The sequence below is a fragment of the Pleurodeles waltl genome, chromosome 8 (assembly GCF_031143425.1).
Source record: "Pleurodeles waltl isolate 20211129_DDA chromosome 8, aPleWal1.hap1.20221129, whole genome shotgun sequence".
In the NCBI taxonomy this organism is placed as follows: domain Eukaryota; kingdom Metazoa; phylum Chordata; class Amphibia; order Caudata; family Salamandridae; genus Pleurodeles; species Pleurodeles waltl.
In genome coordinates, this window is record NC_090447.1 from 421,596,701 (window position 1) to 421,612,210 (window position 15,510).

Here is a 15,510-nt window from a genome sequence, read left to right on the forward strand (position 1 = left end):
ATGGTGGGTTAAGCGGAGTAACGGAGGATATTTAATCAGTAATTTAAGCATAGCCCACTCAAGACCGATGCTTTGTTCCTTGCATATTTGCATTGACTTCTTCAGTATTTCCATAAACCGCTCCACCTAGCCACTGGTTAGAAGCCAATTGGGGGCTGTGCTTGATGTTTGAATATTGTTGGTAGTCTTGGAATTTTATGCTTTTAAACAGGAGTTCACTGTCTGTTGTGAACTCCTCAGTTATTTATCCGGTAACCAATATTTACTCCAATCAGGACACTACCTTTTTAAAAGATGTTATTGGCACAGACTCTACCTAAGGATACTCAGTGGATGCATTAACAGTTTTGAACAGCTGCCTGCCATAAGGGATTGTGCAAAACAATGACGAAGGCATTATCATGGATTTCAATTCTCTTCACCTATAATTGGTGCTAGAGGTCCTGCATTCCCTGCTGTGTGATAAAGATGACACTGTGATACAAACACTTCTGCTACATTGCCCCAATTGGGAAACAAGATTTTTTTTCATGTAGGTGCACATTGGTGTGTACAATTCCCTGGTGGCTCACATGAGTCGTGCCAGTGCTTTCATTATCACCATGGTCAGTTATACAAACCTCTCGCCTCTTGGTGTTAGACCACCTTCAGGCACAAACAGTTCATGTCTCACTCGCATTGAGGCCTGCAAGGTGGTTCTGGCAGCTACTTCTCGGCTTTGCTGTCTCCTAGGAATGTTTTCCATTGGTTAGATACAGAGGCATGACTGCGGTCTGTAAATGTTCATCTGTCTTCAAGACATTATTGCTTTTTTTTATGGATCTTGCTTTAGGGCATGCCCATGTCACTATTAGCCTCATGTGTTTCTCCATATCATTAGCCTGGAGCTTCTCCCTTTTACGCGTGTAGCCTATGGACAGGTTGTCATTGGGGTTGTTAGCCCTCCCTCAACAGGACTTCTCAAAGCTGTATTGTGGTAGCTGAAATGCCCAGTTTTCAATCCAAAGACGCAGATAAATGTTGGATCCATGGAACAATGTTATCAGTTGTGTGTGATAAGTTATTAACCTGAATTATTTTCCATAACGACATAAATGACATCGCCAACAGCATAATTTGATGGCGATCACCTCCTCTATCAGTAAATATGGAGCTTGTTATTTTAACTTTTTTTGTTACATTTTATAGTTTTTAGGACAGTCAGACAGCAGCATGGGCAATTAGGTACTACTTTACACACCATAATGAGAGCAGACTACAAGCAATGGATTACTACACATACTATCCTCATTTCATTCTGCAGCTCTTCAGGAACTCACCGCCTCTAGAATGTAAGGTGTCTGCGTATGCCCTGCTGGGGCTCACAGGAGACATAGACAAAGGAGTAATTTTGATAACTTGGGGCCAAATTTAGGTAATCCGTCCAACAGAGTAGTAGATTAAATTACCTCCATCACCATGAGTGACTTTATCTCCACCAACCTGATAGACTACCGTCAGCCAAATTCAGAGATGACTGCCAACCCAGCGGTCATCTCTGTACCTTGAAAAGAATCACTTTCTCTGGTAGTTGCGTTCAAGGTATAAAAGGTTTGGTGGACAGCTGCCTTCGGTTTTGACAGCCAGCCAGCCACCCAACTTTTATACTTTTTTGTTTTTCAGATACAAAACCTCAGAGCAGGAGTTTCTTTCTGAAAACACAAACAAGAATGACCACCCCCCCCCTAGGAGTTCTCTCAGAATGCCGTGCATAAATATTGCTACTGCACATTTCTCTGTCAGTATCAGGGTCTCACTAAGAAGTCAGCCTTGCCAGTGCCTTCAAGTGCACAAAGTAAAGCACACTGCAAATCAATACTGAAAACCTCACCTTAACCTGTATATATGCAGCATTTAGCTATCAACACTCTAAATGTAAATAAAGTTTTCAATGTCCAGTATCAATGTAGTGTAAAAGCCTTTTCTCTATCTTTAACCTGTAACCAAAGCAATCATAAAAACTCATCACTAAGGCCCATTCATCACAGCACCAAAAGTGCTTAATATTGACATAAAACTCTCCCCATGTCACTCTTACAGGTTATCTTAGATACTTAGGGTTGGCAGTTTTGAAAATTAATTTGAGGCTCTTGTTGGAGCCTGTCACATTGGTTTTGCCCCGGCTCCTCTTGGGACAACATTTCCTCAAATCATGCATAATTTTCTCGACGCCCCGGGTGGTTTAAGGCCATTATATTTGTCCTGCTGTGGTCTCATTCACTTCAGCCACTGTGGGCTGGGAAATTGTTACTTTTTTCTTTTTTATTGGTTTAAAAAAAATCAAACTGCCCTCTGGTGAACACATTTTTCCTATGGTGGGTGCTTCCATCCAACTCTGGGGAAAGCCAGGTTCTTTTTGCTTGAGGCACCATGGGAGCCCAGACGCCCATAACCAAGCCGGCTCCAATTCCCAGCTGGCACACCTTAGTAAAAGTTGGCAAAGATGCCAGCTCGTCCTTCTCTTTCCTGCTCTTTTGAGCATGCATGGGTGTACTGCACTGCATGCTCCTCACTCTTCCCAGACATGGGCACAGGGAGAGGCACACAGCAATGCCCCTGGGTCTCTGGTCCTCCACAGGGGAAAAAGACGACGGAAATGGGGAGCTCCACACACCCTCCCCCCCTTGTAGGGCAATCCCCGGCACTGGCTGTTCCATTGTGACAGAACTATCCCAGGAGATACCAGGTGATGGCACAATGGCACCGGGAAACCAGGCTAGTTCCCCGATGCACTGTTCCTACTTCCTGTGTGGTGCACAGTTTGCCTTATTCAGGAGTTTGAAAGATGAGAGTTCTAGAAGGTAAACGCCTGTGCCGAACCCAAAGATGCCACATCACTTCCCATCCCCTTAGGGCCCCTTCCCTAACTCCCTGCCAGACCGCTTCCTTGGATTTTCCAAGATAGCAAATTCAAGACATCTTTCAAAGTCTGAAAAGACAGTTTATACTTTTGGTGAGATCACGTAGTTTCTGTAAAGGTAGCAACATCTCCACATACAAGAACATGCGTTTGTCTGTCTGTGAAAGTATCTAGCAGCTTGTGAAGGTCAGCACAAACACCTTCAAATAAGGAAAACGCTGTGCAAAAAAAGCTTACATTTTTTATTTGGAAGGTACAATAATCACTCTAAAGCATTAGTCCTATCATTTCAGCAGCCTCTGTAGAACTGCTCTGCTCTCAGTCACTGAAGATGATTACTGATGTTGATGGCACAGATTAAGAGGATTTCATTTGCGGCCTGTTAGATCAACTAGTAGTGCAGTGATTGCAATTTAGAACATCTCAGCCATCAATGATATGCTAAAACTGAGACATTTGTATTTTCTTAGACCAATGTCCATGGAAAATGTGATGTAGTACCTTTCCTAGGCCAGGAGTTACTGAGAGTACACAGAGTTTAGATCCAGCTTGGAGAACCACCTTGCTCTGCTCAGATTCACTGGCATGTCATCGACTTTGGGCATCTTTCCCTCTTGATAGCCTTGTTTGGGGGCCTCACATGAATGTAGATTTTCATGGCACCTAGTTGTGTGGTTTTGAGGGTGATTACTGGGAGTAGAATGCTGAGTAGGTCTTCCCCATCCACCTGCCAACTAATATGTGATGGAAGTATCTTATGCTGCAATACCAAGGGTTGCATAATAGTCAATGTATAAATAAACACTATTCATTCTGATGCCTTCCATACCTGTGTATATTGCCGCCAGGGTGTCTTTCAGCCCACACCATGAGTGTGAACTGTATTAACTGAGGAGTCTCAGCTATATTGCACCTCATCAAAGTGCCAGAATGCGGCAGTCACCGACCTCAGATCATTTTTAATATGTTTCAAAATTTCCTCCCAAATATAGTGGTTTGGTACCTTCATGCACCTACATCTTGGTGTATGCTTATGACACTTTTGGTTCGGTCATAGATGGTGGGATTACTTCTGGTCCAAGATGTTACCTAGTGATCTGTGTTAGGTTGTAGTATGTATAGTTTGCACCTTTTCCCATCATCTGGATTGAGAGCACCCTGATTTTGCATTCTAGTCTATGAAAACCCTTAGGAAGTTTCCTCATCCTATTTATTTAGATGAAAGGGCAGTTGCTGTTGCACCCAATCAGCCTCATGTCCACCCCTAGGCAGAAGGAAAACCAAGATTAGCAGCATCTGATTCAAAGCATACACATTCTCTCTGACCAATTGAGAATGGAGTCACTTTGAGATGCTCAATAAGGCTGATCTGGTCATTCATATCTACATAATTGATGGGAGTTGCAGGAGGCTCATCGTTAATAACCATGTAAGGAAAACCACTTCCATTTTGGAGGCTCAAGCATGACAGTTTGTGCAATCTCTCATGGACGTGGTAATATTCAAACCTATTCGCGGTTTTCTTAGTATTAACAGGTATTAGAAATTGGGTCTTTTGTTGGCAGAGGTATGCATCCTGTCCAAGTAAGGGCCATAATCCTAGTCAGGGTAAATCAGTTACACTAGCCAAATTAACCAGTGCTCCCCCTCTGGTAGCCTGGCACAGAGCAGTCAGGCTTAACTTCAGAGGCAATGTGTAAAGTATTGATGCAACACACACCCACAGTAACACAATGACAAACACCACAAAAAGACTCCCCATAGGTTTAGAAAAATAGAGAATATTGATCTGAGTAAAACAAGACAAAAACGACAAAAATTGAATCAAAAAGTCGAGATATGAATTTTTTAAGATTAAGGCCCTCATTACAACCATGGAGGTAAATGCCGCCTACCGCTGTGCTGACGGCCGCCAACATACCGTGACTGTGGTGGTAATCTATTACGGGTATTATGACCCACACAGGGAAATCCGCCACTATACAGACACCCACACAAGTCCACCAGACCAAAGGTCAGTAATAAATAGTAGTACCAAAACCCACACCGTTACACCAACATGAATACGGCCACAGTATCAGGACCCACGAATCACTGCAGCGGTCTTCCAACCACGGTAAACCATTGGCGGTACACACCGCCGCGCTCAAAATACACACAAACAAAACTACACCACATTGGACAATTCAAAATACACATACCTGACACACATACACACACCACACCCATAACACTATAAAACACACACACACATTACCCACAACCCTTTCAACAAGAAAAAAGATTGATAAGAGGGAGAGACATAAGCCAGGAGCACCCACTCAATCAGAGGCACAATACATCATCAGCCATACACCATCCACGCACCCCACAACACAACACCCCTACACATCACCCCACACATACCACTCACACCACATCCATGGCACCCCAAAGACACCCAAGGTTTTCAGAGGAGGAGCTAAGGGTCACGGTGGAGGAAATCATCCTGGTAGAGGCACAGCTATTCGTAGATCCTAGACAGGGTCAACGCCGTGGGACAGCATCCAAGAACTAGGGATGACATCAGGAAGAGGTGGAAAGTCCTACGGGGAAGGTGTGTTCCGTGGTTGTAAGACACCAGGTAGCTGTACAGAGGACTGGTGGTGGACCCCCACTTCCTCCCCCACAACTAACAACATGGGATGAGCAAGTTTTGGCGATCATGCATCCAGAGGGCCTCGCAGAAGTAGCAAGAGAACTAAACTCTGGTAAGTCAAATCTTCAATACTATATCCCCCACCCTACCTGCATGCCATCACGAACTCCTACCCCTACCCTCACCCCCATCACACCACCACCTCACACATACCACACTATCACAACCCACCCATCCCAATATCAAACCCTGCATGTAACACCAATGCATGGACCCCCATCACAGACCTCAATGGACACCCATCACCACAGCATGCCCAGTAGAGAGAATCACCTAGCCCACAAAATCACCACGCACACAAGGCAAAGCTGACAGGGCAATCACAAACATACAGGGAAACACACCCATGCACAAGATGTCACATGCAGATACACTAACACTGCATTTGCATCCGCACAGGACCCCTACTCAATGTCACCGGAGAGGAGGTCCCAGAAGAGGCCCACAGCGATGACAGCAGCTCTGCACGCCTGGATCAGGATGACCAACCTGGCCCATCAGGGACCTCTGGACAGTCGGTTACCCTGCCACAGTCCCAACCCACCACAGAGCCTCCCTCCTCAGGAAACACCAGCACAGCACCCACCCAGCGGGCCCATACCTCTGTCCCCAGGACACATCAATCAGCAGTGTGTCCACCACTACATGGACCCCATGCAACCCCACAAACACAGGATGATCAGGGACCTGGGCTCAGTGGCAGTGGGCACATGGTTCAGGGGACAGAGGCACAGGGCAACAGGGAAGCTGGGAGGACTGTTGTACGGCGGGGGGGACAGGGCCAGGGAACCCACTCTCCAGGAGGCACTCACCAACATCCTAGGAGCATACCACCATTCCCAGGAGACGATGGGCCAGATACTGGCCAAGTGGCAGGAGACCCAGCGGCTGCAGCAGGGATAGTACCTGGGGATCAGGGAGAAAGAAAGGGGGAGTCCAGCCAGTAGACTTCCTTGGAATGCCGAATTTATAAAATGGTTGTGGGAACTCAAAACCGGAAGGCCTGGACCCTAAGCCTCCCAAAGAGTTATAATGCTAAATCAATAGGAGGTGAGTTTCCACTTCAAAAATTAAAACTACTCAGCTTAATGCTTCCATAGTGATTTATTGAGAAAAAACGAAAAAGAAAGAGGTAATCAGTTCCAGAAGTTGTTATTAGTCCAGAGAATTTTTGACAATCTGGAAGCTGGAGTTCAAATCAAAAGATCCACGAAATGACAGTCCAGTCTGTTGATATCACGGTTTGGAACAAATAGCAACATTCAGTAGAGGAACAGCCGTAATTATCGATTATGTTATTGAGAATGGCATAGTTCTTAGTTGTGATGTCACCCCAATTGGCCTCATCGATTTGTTGGGTGAGCTGATCAACTACTTGTTTATGGCGCTCATATTGTTCCTGGGAGATATCAATTAGTTGTTGAATCATGTTCATCGAAGCCATTTTGAGATTAGCTTCCCACTTCTGAAGGCTCTCTTGGGAGGTGGTATCGGTGGGAGGAAAAATCAATATGCGTAATCCCCGGGGGATACGGTCATTATCTAAGTATATTTTAAGGGAAGCCACCTCCCACCATTTGGCTGTTTCCTTTTTAAGAGATCTTTCCAAAGCCAAGAAAGTGCTTTTTGCAGAGATCAAATTGGTGATACCCGAATTCGGAGTGCCAGCATCGGATGTGTTGAACACTTGATCCAGTTTAGCATTGCGTTGCTGTCTTCTGTTGAGTGTGAAAGACATCATAAGGTAAGGCTTAAGCAGGAAGTCTATACGTTTGCAAGTGATTGCTACAGAGAAAGAAAGGGGGAGTCCAGCCAGTAGACTTCCTTGGAATGCCGAATTTATAAAATGGTTGTGGGAACTAAAAACCGGAAGGCCTGGACCCTAAGCCTCCCAAAGAGTTATAATGCTAAATCAATAGGAGGTGAGTTTCCACTTCAAAAATTAAAACTACTCAGCTTAATGCTTCCATAGTGATTTATTGAGAAAAAACGAAAAAGAAAGAGGTAATCAGTTCCAGAAGTTATTAGTCCAGAGAATTTTTGACAATCTGGAAGCTGGAGTTCAAATCAAAAGATCCACGAAATGACAGTCCAGTCTGTTGATATCACGGTTTGGAACAAATAGCAACATTCAGTAGAGGAACAGCAAGTCTGTTGATATCACGGTTTGGAACAAATAGCAACAATCAGTAGAGGAACAGCCGTAATTATCGATTATGTTATTGAGAATGGCATAGTTCTTAGTTGTGATGTCACCCCAATTGGCCTCTTCGATTTGTTGGGTGAGCTGATCAACTTCTTGTTTATGGCGCTCATATTGTTCCTGGGAGATATCAATTAGTTGTTGAATCATGTTCATCGAAGCCATTTTGAGATTAGCTTCTCACTTCTGAAGGCTCTCTTGGGAGGTGGTATCGGTGGGAGGAAAAATCAATATGCGTAATCCCCGGGGGATACGGTCATTATCTAAGTATATTTTAAGGGAAGCCACCTCCCACCATTTGGCTGTTTCCTTTTTAAGAGATCTTTCCAAAGCCAAGAAAGTGCTTTTTGCAGAGGTCAAATTGGTGATACCCGAATTCGGAGTGCCAGCATTGGATGTGTTGAACACTTGATCCAGTTTAGCATTGCGTTGCTGTCTTCTGTTGAGTGTGAAAGACATCATAAGGTAAGGCTTAAGCAGGAAGTCTATACGTTTGCAAGTGATTGCTACAGAGAAAGAAAGGGGGAGTCCAGCCAGTAGACTTCCTTGGAATGCCGAATTTATAAAATGGTTGTGGGAACTCAAAACCGGAAGGCCTGGACCCTAAGCCTCCCAAAGAGTTATAATGCTAAATCAATAGGAGGTGAGTTTCCACTTCAAAAATTAAAACTACTCAGCTTAATGCTTCCATAGTGATTTATTGAGAAAAAACGAAAAAGAAAGAGGTAATCAGTTCCAGAAGTTATTAGTCCAGAGAATTTTTGACAATCTGGAAGCTGGAGTTCAAATCAAAAGATCCACGAAATGACAGTCCAGTCTGTTGATATCACGGTTTGGAACAAATAGCAACATTCAGTAGAGGAACAGCCAGTCTGTTGATATCACGGTTTGGAACAAATAGCAACAATCAGTAGAGGAACAGCCGTAATTATCGATTATGTTATTGAGAATGGCATAGTTCTTAGTTGTGATGTCACCCCAATTGGCCTCATCGATTTGTTGGGTGAGCTGATCAACTTCTTGTTTATGGCGCTCATATTGTTCCTGGGAGATATCAATTAGTTGTTGAATCATGTTCATCGAAGCCATTTTGAGATTAGCTTCCCACTTCTGAAGGCTCTCTTGGGAGGTGGTATCGATGGGAGGAAAAATCAATATGCGTAATCCCCGGGGGATACGGTCATTATCTAAGTATATTTTAAAGTTGATCAGCTCACCCAACAAATCGATGAGGCCAATTGGGGTGACATCACAACTAAGAACTATGCCATTCTCAATAACATAATCGATAATTACGGCTGTTCCTCTACTGATTGTTGCTATTTGTTCCAAACCGTGATATCAACAGACTGGCTGTTCCTCTACTGAATGTTGCTATTTGTTCCAAACCGTGATATCAACAGACTGGACTGTCATTTCGTGGATCTTTTGATTTGAACTCCAGCTTCCAGATTGTCAAAAATTCTCTGGACTAATAACTTCTGGAACTGATTACCTCTTTCTTTTTCGTTTTTTCTCAATAAATCACTATGGCAGCATTAAGCTGAGCAGTTTTAATTTTTGAAGTGGAAACTCACCTCCTATTGATTTAGCATTATAACTCTTTGGGAGGCTTAGGGTCCAGGCCTTCCGGTTTTGAGTTCCCACAACCATTTTATAAATTCGGCATTCCAAGGAAGTCTACTGGCTGGACTCCCCCTTTCTTTCTCTGTAGCAATCACTTGCAAACGTATAGACTTCCTGCTTAAGCCTTACCTTATGATGTCTTTCACACTCAACAGAAGACAGCAACGCAATGCTAAACTGGATCAAGTGTTCAACACATCCGATGCTGGCACTCCGAATTCGGGTATCACCAATTTGACCTCGGCAAAAAGCACTTTCTTGGCTTTGGAAAGATCTCTTAAAAAGGAAACAGCCAAATGGTGGGAGGTGGCTTCCCTTAAAATATACTTAGATAATGACCGTATCCCCCGGGGATTACGCATATTGATTTTTCCTCCCACCGATACCACCTCCCAAGAGAGCCTTCAGAAGTGGGAAGCTAATCTCAAAATGGCTTCGATGAACATGATTCAACAACTAATTGATATCTCCCAGGAACAATATGAGCGCCATAAACAAGAAGTTGATCAGCTCACCCAACAAATCGATGAGGCCAATTGGGGTGACATCACAACTAAGAACTATGCCATTCTCAATAACATAATCGATAATTACGGCTGTTCCTCTACTGATTGTTGCTATTTGTTCCAAACCGTGATATCAACAGACTGGCTGTTCCTCTACTGAATGTTGCTATTTGTTCCAAACCGTGATATCAACAGACTGGACTGTCATTTCGTGGATCTTTTGATTTGAACTCCAGCTTCCAGATTGTCAAAAATTCTCTGGACTAATAACTTCTGGAACTGATTACCTCTTTCTTTTTCGTTTTTTCTCAATAAATCACTATGGAAGCATTAACCTGGGGATCAGGGAGGACCTCAAACGCATCTACACCATCCTGGTCACCGTTGCAGGGGTACTGGGCGACATGGCCAACACCATGAGGGAGGCAGTGGCACAACAACGGACCCCTGACACTAGCCACACCAATGAACAGCCTTCCACCTCTATCGGCGCTAGTGGACAGGAGGCCCCATCACAGGAACAACAGGCCACCAGCACCCCACCCCCTGCAGAAGGAGAATCACCGCGCAAACAGTCCCTGCGATACAGGCAGAAGCCAGAGAATACTGCCAAGACCCCCGCCAGGAAATAAGACTCTCCTGATTGTCACCACTCTGTCACCCTGTCCACCTTGAACTGCCATTGCCCCCCTTCCTATGCCCCATTGGACAATGCACCTTTGATACCAAGAGACTGGACTCTACCCTGGACTTTCCTCCACCATCAGCCCAGCCCATTGCACATCCACGTAAATAAACACCCTTGGAACAAAATACAAATCTGGAGTCTGTCAAATGATTCAAATATGTATTAGGTCAACATAATCAAAGCATTGCAAGTCAAATGTACAGTCAAATATGATTTGAAATGACCTTTGGTGGGCAGCAGTACACATAGCAGGAGCCAGAGTGGGCCACAGAGATCTGAAAATAGAGATGCCAAAGGGTACAGTAAGTGGCCATAGACATAGGGAAATCAGGCTGCCATTTACAATGTTCAACAGATAACTGATAAGTTAAGTTACAGTGTCTTACCTGTGTGTCACTGGAAGTACTGCTGTATTATGTTGCTTCCGTTATCAACATCTTCTTCCTCTACCTCCTCTTCCTCATTGTCCACAGGCTCCACCGCAGCCACAAGACCATCTCCAGGCACATCCTCCTGCAGAAAAGGCCCCTAGCATCTCAAGGCCAGGTTGTGCAACATGGAACGATGATCTGGCACACCTTCTTGGGTGAGTAGTACAGGGATCCACCTGTCAGATGGAGGCACCGGAACCCATGTGCCTCACTGTAACGTTCCTCTGTCCTTTTCCTGGCATTCCTCACTGGGATCAGTAGCCATGAGAGGTTGGGGTAACCAGAGTCACTTGAAAATATCTAGGGACAACTGTTAGACACATACTAACACTTAGGGACAACCCCATACCCAGACACCAAATTATACTGTGTGGGGACCTTGGGCTCTCCTATTAGCCACGCCCTGTGCCTCTGGAGTTGGCCCATCACATATGGGATGCTGCTATTCCTCAAGAGAAAGATGTCATGCACAGAGCCAGGGTATTTGGCATTTACATGGGAGATGTACTGGTCAGCCAAACACACCATCTGCACATTCATAGAGTGATAGCTTTTTCTATTCCTGAAAACTTGTTCATTTCTCCGGGGGGAGGAGGGACAAAGGCCACTTGTGTACTATCAATGGCACCAATGATGTTGGGGATATGTCCCAGGGCATAAAACTCAGCTTTCACTGTGGCCAAATCCTCCACCCGAGGGAATACGATGTAGCTGCACATGTGTTTCAGCAGGGCAGACAACACTGTGGTCAACACGTTGGAGAACATTGGCTGAGACATCCCTGATGCCATGGCCACTGTTGTTTGGAAGGAACCACTTGCCAGGAAATGGAGCACTGACAGGACCTGCACTAAAGGGGACCTGTGGGCTGGCGGATAGCTGACATCAGGTCTGGCTCCAATTGGGCACACAGTTCTTGGATTGTGGCATGATCAAGTCTGTAGGTTAGTTAGATGCAATGGCCTGTGCCCCCCCCTGAAATGGCAGCTGCCTGACCTGTGAGGAAGGACAAGTAGAAATGAGGTAATTCCGCTGGCGTTGTGCGCCGTCATGGTAGGCGGTCGATGACCGCCGTGCAACTTAGCTTTCTTTATCATTGGGCCCTATGGGTTCCAGGAGCCAATGGTGATGTACGCCGGCGGTGACGGTACGCACCGCCGCGGACGTCACCGCCATTTTCTCTCTGTTCACTCACCTGCTACGTGACCTTCAACAGGAGAGGACCTACACTGCAAGTGCTGCTGTGACCTGTGTCTGGAAGCGACAATGGCTCATGTGTTTGGGGAAAGGGCCCCTGCCTTCACTGCGGAGGAGTTGGAGAAACTGGTGGATGGGGTCCTACCCCAGTACACGTTACTCTATGGTCCTCCAGACAAACAAGCGAGCATGATGCGTGGGCCATGAATGTATGGAGTGCTGTGTGTATATGCCACATGTTGGGGGGGGGGGGGATTGGCGTCCTGGCCAGACTGCAGCATGTAAGATGGTCAATGTATGTGCATCAGGGGATGGGAGGGATCGGTGGGTCATGAGTCTGACGGTCTGGACTTTTGACTAATTCACTTTTCTGCTATCTTTTCCATGCAGGTCAGCGCCCATCAGCGCCCATCAGAAAAAGGGTATTTGGTGTGCCATCGCCAAGGAGGTGCGGACCCTGGGGGTCTTCGACATGCGGAGCACCCACTGCCTCAAAAGATGGGAGGACCTGCGCCGCTGGGCAAAGAAGACGGCGGAGGCCCAGCTGCGGCTGGCCTCCCAACGAGGAAGGGGTGCCCATCGCACCATGACTCCCCTGATGTTCCACCCCTTTTTGTTTTGTCACCCTGTCCTTGTGTGCATTATCATCATCTGGAAGAGGAACAGAGGCACTGGCGACGGAGGGAGCTGCATCCCACATGGGCCTGGAGGCAGAATCCACAGAGGGTGAGGGCACCAGAGGGACGGAGGACGAGGGGAGCACCACGACGGGGACAGAAGGGGAGACCACAGACAGCAACTCCTCCTCCGATGCAAGCTCCCTGGCGGAGGCGGACACCCCTGTGCCCACCCCAATAACAGGTACAGCTCCCACCCCCCCTACCAGCACCGCCCTCCCAGCAGCCCCTCAGCGTGTTTCCTGTGCCCGCTCACCCAGGAGGGTGGGTATCTCCTTCGCCCCAGGCACCTCAGGCCCTGCCCCAGTCAGCCCTGCTGCCCTCAGAGGCTATTGACCTCCTGAGATCCCTCACTGTTGGGCAGTCAACCATTCTGAATGCCATCCAGGGTGTCGAGTGGTATTTGCAACAAACAAATGCATACCTGGAGGGCATTCACTCTGGCGTGGCAGCCCAACAGAGAGCATTTCAGGCTCTGGCCTCCTCACTGATGGCAGCCATTGTCCCTGTCTCTAGCCTCCCGCCTACAACTTCCTCTACCCAGTACCAGTCCCCTCAACCCCAGCCTATCCCAAGCACACCTTCAGACCAGCTTTCACCCAAATCAATACCCAAAAGTGGCTCAGGCAAACACAAGCACCACACTTCATCTCACAGTCACTCACACAAACACCATACCCATGCAGACACAGCAACATCCACTGACTCCACTGTGTCCCCCTCCTCCTCTTCGTCCACCTCCCTCCCAGTAGTGTCTACACTCCCACCTGCATGCACTACATCCTCAGCCAAAACCTCCATCACCAGCACGCCCATCACAACACACCCCTCATGAGCAGTCCCCACCCCCACAACCATGCACACGTCCCCTGTGTCCTCTCCCAGTGTGTCTGTGAACCCTCCTCCCAAGGTACACAAACGCAAGCACCCACCGACCCAACAGCCATCCACCTCACAACAGCATCCAACCCATGCACCGGCACAAACATTCAGCAGACAAACACCTCCTACAACCACTCCCTCTTCCTCCACTCCCAAACACTCTCTCTCTTCCCGCCCTAGTGTGTCTAAAAAGCTTTTCCTGGCAAACACTGACCTCTTCCCTATCCCTCCAGCCCCCCGCCTTCCCCTCGGGCCAGGGTGTCCAGAACCCAGGTCAGAACCTCAGCCACCAAGTCGCCATCCGCTGTGGTACCAACAACTCACAGAGGCTCAAAGGGGCACCCCTCAGCCCAGCCAGTGTGCTACCAACCCCTGCAAAGGACAAAAGCATTCCGCCACCTGCCAAGGTGAAGAAGGGGCCAGCATGCAGAAAGGGCAAGGAGCTCGAACCACCCAGCAAGGGCTCCTCAAAAACTCCAGCTGCCAGAGCCAAGGCCACACCACCATTTGCCAAGGTGAGGAAGGGGCAGAAAACACCAGGAAAGGCACTTCAGCAGTCAGAGGGCGCAAGTGAAAGCCTGGTGGCTACCAGCACAACCGCCAGCCCTGCCACCTGCACCGCGGCCAGCACCGCCGGCAGCCCCGCCGCAAGCACCGCCACTAGCACCACGACTGTCAGTAGCAGCAGCCCCAGTGGGCAGCCATCCGCGGCTGCAGGAGAAGGGCTGGAGCCTTCCTCCACCACTGGCAGCACCTGCACCACAGCCAGCACCGCCAAATGTACCGCCGCAGGCCCCGCCGCAAGCACCGCCACCTGACCAGCTGACAGTAGGACCACTACCAGCAGCAGCAGCCCCAGTGGGCAGCCATTCGAGGCTGCAGGAGAAAGACTGGAGCCTCCCACCACCACTGGCAGCGCCCCTACCAGCACTGGCACTACCACCAGTTTGCAGCCTTAGCCGCAGCAGGATGGAGTCTAGCCCTGCCTCTAAGGACTATCATGCCAACTGTTCCGTGCAAATCTCGTGCCTCAGACACCCAGGTGAGGAAATGTGAACTGCCACACCCCAAGTGTTTCTTCACTGGGCACAATGCCCCCTCTAGAAGCAGTGGAGATATGCATCCACTCACCCAATCCTTTCCAGGATGAAGCACACTGGGCACAATGCCCCCTCCAGAACCAGTGGAGATATGCATCCACTCACCCAATCCTTGGCAGGATGAAGCACACTGGGCACAAAGCCCCCTCCAGAACCAGTGGAGATATGCATCCACTCACCCAATCCTTGGCAGGATGAAGCACACTGGGCACAAAGCCCCCTCCAGAACCAGTGGAGATATGCATCCACTCACCCAATCCTTGGCAGGATGAAGCACACTGGGCACAATGCCCCCTCCAGAACCAGTGGAGATATGCATCCACTCACCTAATCCTTGGCAGGATGCAGCACACTGGGCACAAAACCCCCTCCAGAACCAGTGGAAGAAGGCATCTACTAGAGAGACTGTGGCTTTGCACTCCCCAGGACCAAGCAGTGGGCAAACCACCAACTAGAGAGACTTGAGAGACCGTGGCTTTGCACTCCTCAGGACCAAGCAGTGGGCAAACCACCCACTAGAGAGACTTGAGAGACTGTGGCTTTGCACTCCCCAGGACCAAGCAGTGGGGAAACCACCCACTAGAGAGACTTGAGAGACTGTGG